The sequence below is a fragment of the Pongo abelii genome, chromosome 7 (genome assembly GCF_028885655.2).
Source record: "Pongo abelii isolate AG06213 chromosome 7, NHGRI_mPonAbe1-v2.0_pri, whole genome shotgun sequence".
Taxonomy (NCBI): domain Eukaryota; kingdom Metazoa; phylum Chordata; class Mammalia; order Primates; family Hominidae; genus Pongo; species Pongo abelii.
In genome coordinates this window covers 80,958,286-80,963,642 of record NC_071992.2, presented here as the reverse complement: position 1 = coordinate 80,963,642, position 5,357 = coordinate 80,958,286, and the positions used below count along the sequence as shown (strand labels likewise).

Here is a 5,357-nt window from a genome sequence, read left to right as displayed (position 1 = left end):
AAAAAACATCCTTTAAGTTTAGAACAGACAAATGGGTGGTATTGGAGGGAATTGTGGAAAGTAAAATATATGGGTTAGGAACTACTGGACATACTGGGAGTACAGCTTGGTCAATGAGCCTGAGGTCCTGGACTAAGTGATAAGTTCCATCTGGCTTTTTGACAGATAGAATTGGTGTGTTAAAAGGGGAGTCTGTTAGGTAGAGTAGGTGACTGGTGAGGAGGTGAGAAATGATAGGATTTAGGCCTATGAGAGTTGCTTGGGGGATGGGATACTGCTTCTGTGATAGGAACTGGGTGGGCTCTTTAAGGGTAATGCGGACGGAGGTGTGGTGTTTTGTGACTGAGGGTGTGGAAGTATCGCAAACAGCAGGGTTAACTATGGATGGGGGATAAGGAAAGGTTCCATGTTTCAAGGTGGGAAGTTGGAGGAATAGAAGAAAGTTGGAAGCCCTGGAGAGGTCTGGGTTGATGCGTTGGGTACCATGGAGAACGTGGAAATGGAGAACAGTGTGGAGTTTTGAAAGAACGTCTCTGCCTAGGAGCAAAGTTGGGCAGGAGGGCAGGACTAAGAAAGAGTGAGTGAAGGAAAGGTGTGCAGGGAGCAGAAGAGTGGAGGATGGGCTCAGAGTTTGGAGACTTGTCCATCAACTCCCACAACAGAGATTTGGGAGGACTGGGTGGGTCCTGAAAAATTAGGTAAAGCAGAGTAGGTTGCCGGGGTATTAATTTTAAAAGACACACTGGCCTACCTGCCACCATCAGGGTTACCCTTGGCTCAGAGGAAGAGATGGTAGTTGCCGGGGTGTCCGTTCCAGGGCACCGTCAGTCTTCAGTGGCAAGGCTGATGAGATCTGAGTAGGAGGATTTGGCTGGCTTAGGAAGGGATGGGGGCGATCCTTGTGGGGGCCACCCACAGTCTGATTTCCAGTGGGGTCTTCTGTAGAGGGGGCACGGCCTGGTGGGCTTACCTGGGTTTGGGCATTGTCTGGACCAGTGGCCTTCATTGCCGCACTTGAAATAGGTGCCAGGTGGAGGTGGATGTCTAGGAGGCTTCTGTGTGGAGCTGCAGCCCTGTGGGCCTGCAGGGCCCCTGATGGCGGAGGCAAGCATTTGAAACTCTGCCTGTTTTTGCCTTTTGCTTTCTTCATCATGATTGTTGAAGACTTTGAAGGCCAAATTAAGAAGGTCTCATTGTGGAGTTTGAGGGCAGTCGTCAAGCTTCTGAAGCTTGCGCCGAATATTGGGAAGGGATTGGGAGATGAACCAAAGGTTTAAGGTAGTGGTTCCTTCTGGGCTGGCTGGCTCTAGGTTGGTTTACTTTCTCATGGCTTCAGTTAAATGAGAGAGAAAAAGGGCTGGGTTCTCGTTGGGACCTTGGGTGATTTCTGAAAGTTTTTCATAGTTGACTGCTTTAGGGCACCCTTTTTGAGTCCTGCATGGACACATACAATCATGTGGCCTTGATGGTGGTGTCCAGGGGCCCCGTCTTGATAATCCCAATGGGGGTCCTGGTTAGGGACTACCTCTGCACCAGTAGGCTGGGCAGGAGCTTGGTGATGAATTGTATCAGCATGTGCCTGAGCTAGGGTCCAGATACAGTCCTGGTCTTCTGGGGTGAGTGTGGAAGAGAGGATAACGTAGAGGTCATGCCAAGTTAGTTCGTAAGACTGGGTGAGGTATTGAAACTGTAATATAAAAGGTAGGGTCTTCTGGAAATGAACCAAGTCTTTTGTTAATTTGAGAGAAATCAGTGAGGGAGAAGGGAACATGAACGCTAACGATACCGTCAGTTCCTGCTACTTCCTGAAGGGGGCACTCTAGCACAGATGCTGAAGTAAGGGTGGGGCATGGGCCAAAGATGGCGCCTGAGCGAGTATGGGCAGGAGAGAAGGAAGAACATGGAAGTGGTTCCTGCTGTGGGTTTGAAGGGGGAAGAGGGGTTGAGTTAACAGGCAGTGGAGGATAGATGGGGCGTAAGGTGGCAGGATGGGTTTACAAGCCTCAGGAGAGGGCAGTGGGGGAGGAGAATGGGTACAGGCAATACTAGAATTTGTCCTGAAGAGGGGACAGTGTAGGAAAGGTGAATACTGCTTACTGGGAAGATGGCGGCTGGGAAGATGGTGGCTGAGAAGATCACAGCTGAGAAGATAAAGAGGAGGCTTGAGGGATTGAAAAAGATGGTTGAGAGGGAGAGGTAGGGGCTGGGAGAGGTGGAGAGCAGTCTACTGGATCTAATGAGGAAAAAGAGGTGGGATGAGGAGGAGAAAGGCGATCTGCGCAGCGAGAATGGAGAAGGATTTGAATAGGTGAGCAATAATTGCAGAGGTCAGGTTGTGATCTAAGTGCAAAAAGGCCTGGACATAAGGAATTTCTCCCCATTTCTCCAGTCGTCAACAATAATTGCTTAAGTCAGTTAAAATTGTAAAGTTGAATGTTCCATCTGCGGACCATTTGGACCCGTTATCTAATTCGTACTGTGGCCAGACTGAATTGCAAAAAAAGACAAGGTGCTTAGGGTGGATATCTTGCCTGAGGCCTACGGTTTGCAGGTTTTTATGAGGCAGCCTAGGGAGCTGTCCTTTGGAATAGAAGACCGGGAATTTCCCATAGTGGGGGTAGGCTCCAGAGAACAGGAAAAAGGAGGCTGTCCTGGACAGCCAGAGGGAGACAATAAAAGGAGCGATTATCACTGCTGCCTTTTTCGTTGCTGGAACGGGATCAAATGGCTTAGAGGCGTCCCCCTAAGACAGATGATCAGCGAGTGCCTGGCACACTCTGGAGTCTTCTTGGACCAATGTTGGATTTTTGGACCAGAGAAACCAGTAGGTGATATCAGTGACCGATGTGCATGCACAGAGAGGCCAGCTGGAGGCTGCAGAGCTTCCTTTGTCTGGCTGCTATGGCCTGCTCTCCTGGGTGAAGGGGTAGGTCCCTGGGGGACATGGACCAAAGCCGCTACTGAGTTTCGGCACCAGATGAAAGGCTCTTGTATTGGTTTGAACCCTGAGAGCGCACCAACAGACAACACGAGGGGGTGTGGAGCAACACGCTGTTTTAATAAGTGCCCGGGTGAAGATGGGCTGAGACCTGAAATGGCATCAGCCCCAAATGAGGATGGGGCAGGGGTTTTATAGTCCTCTGTAAACAGGAAGTGTCCCAGTCTGATGTGACTGCTACATAGTACTCAGATGGCCTCTCCCTCGATCTTCAGGGGTATGTGTCTTCTGGCCAGCTCTCTTCCTGCTTCTACTATCTTACTGATGCACACTGCTGGTACAAGTGGCCTTGTGCCTTGGGACTGGGCCTGAGGAGGGAAGAGTTATTCATTCCCTTAAGCTTTCAGGCTCCGGGGAGAATCTTTTAGAAGGCCACTAAAACCTGGGTCTGGCAAATCAGCAGTTGGAATGAACTTCCATGGGTAGAAAGGGAATTGCTCTTGAGAATTTTGCTATGCCAGTTCTAGAAGGTTCCATTTTGAAAGGCAGCATCTACAGCATACCAATCTTCATTGCTTTGCTGGAATTTAAGGTTAAAGGTGATGATTCGCCATAATCATCTTAACGACTCTTATCTCAAGAAAGAAAAAAAGAGCTTAAAAAATTATTTAAGAGGAAAAGAAGAAATTCTACAGAAGAAGAAATAAAAGTCAAATTAAAAGGTTATGTTCAATTATTAGTAATGTACAATTGGAATTTGAAATTAATAACACAATACCATTTATATTAGCACCAAAAACAACAAAATACTTTGGTATAAATCTAAATAAAATATGTTCAAGATTTATGTGACAAAAACTATGAAACGTGGATAAGAAGTCCAAAAAGACCTAGATAAATGGAGAGATATTCCATGTGCATGGAAGAAGACTCAATATTGTTAAAATATCGTTTCTTCCCAACTTGATCTATAGCCTCAATGCAATTCTACTAAAAAGCTCAGCAAGTTTAGTTTGTGAACATCAACAAACTTATTTTAAGATGTTTGATAGAGAAAGACAAAAGACAAAATAGCCAATACACTAAAGAAGAAAAATAAAGTCAGAGAACTGACACTACCAGATGTTAAGACTTACTACAAAGCTACAATAATCAAGACTGTATGGTATTGTTAAAAGAACAGACAAACACATCAGTGGAACAGAATATAGAGTCTGGAAATAGACTCATACAAATATAGTCAACTGATCTTTGACAAAAGAGCAAAGGCAATACAATGGAGAAAAGATAGTCTTTTCAGCAAATGATGCTAGAACAGGACATCCACATGCAAAAAAAAAAAAAAAAAGCATCTAGACATCCTTCATAAAAATTAACATTGATTGTAGACCTAAATGTAAAATGCAAAATTATAAAATTCCTAGAAGATAACAAAGAAGAAAATCTAAGTTAATTTGAGCTGGTAATCACTTTTTAGACACAACACCAAATGCATGGTTAATGAAAGAAAAAAAGGTAAGTTGGACTTCTTCAAAATGAAAAAAACCTTCTGCTCTGTAAAAAGCCAATGTTCAGAGAATGAAAAGACAAGCCACAGACTGGCAGAAAATCTTTATAAAACACATTCTGATATAGGATTGATATCCAAAAAATATATAAGAACTCTTAAAACTCAACAATAAGAAAACAAAGAACCCAATTACAAATGGGCAAAAGGCCTGCACACCTCATCAAACAAAATATACAGATGGCAAATAAGCATATGAAAAGATATTCCATATAATATGTCATAAGGAAATTGCAAATTAAAACAACAATGAGATACCATTACATACCTGTTAGAGTGGCTAAACTCCAGAACACTGACAACACCAAATGCTGACAAGATTGTGAAGCAACAAGAACTTTCATTCATTGTGAATGGAAATGCAAAATGGTACAGCCACTTTGGCAGACAATTTGGCAATTTCTTAAAAACTAAACACACTCTTACAATCCAATCCAACAATGGTGCTCCTTGGAATTTACCCCAATGAGTTGAAAACATATGTCCACAAAAAACCTGCACATGAATGTTTATAGCAGCTTTATTCATAATTGCCAAAACTTGAAATCACCCAAGATGTCCATCAATAGGTGAATGAATAAACAAACATGAAACATTCATACAATGGCATATAATTCATTGCTAAAAAGAAATGAGTCATTAAGCTAGAGAAAAAAAAAAAACAGGGAGAAACCTTAAATGCATATTGCTAAGCAAAAGAAGCCAATCTGAAAAGACTAAATGATTACTATATGATACTATATGATTCCAACATGACATTCTAGAGAAGGCAAAACTAGATAAGACAGTAAAAGGACCAGTGGTTGCCAGGAGTTCAAGGGGAGGGAGGGAAGAATGAGTAAGTAGAAGACA

General features: G+C 43.5%; 1 pseudogene; it reads right to left on the bottom strand.

Annotated features, from left to right (window-relative positions):
- Positions 1–766: 766 nt before the first annotated feature.
- On the bottom strand, positions 767–4,853 carry LOC129060845 (transcription factor NF-E4-like; annotated as a pseudogene).
- Positions 4,854–5,357: the final 504 nt, after the last annotated feature.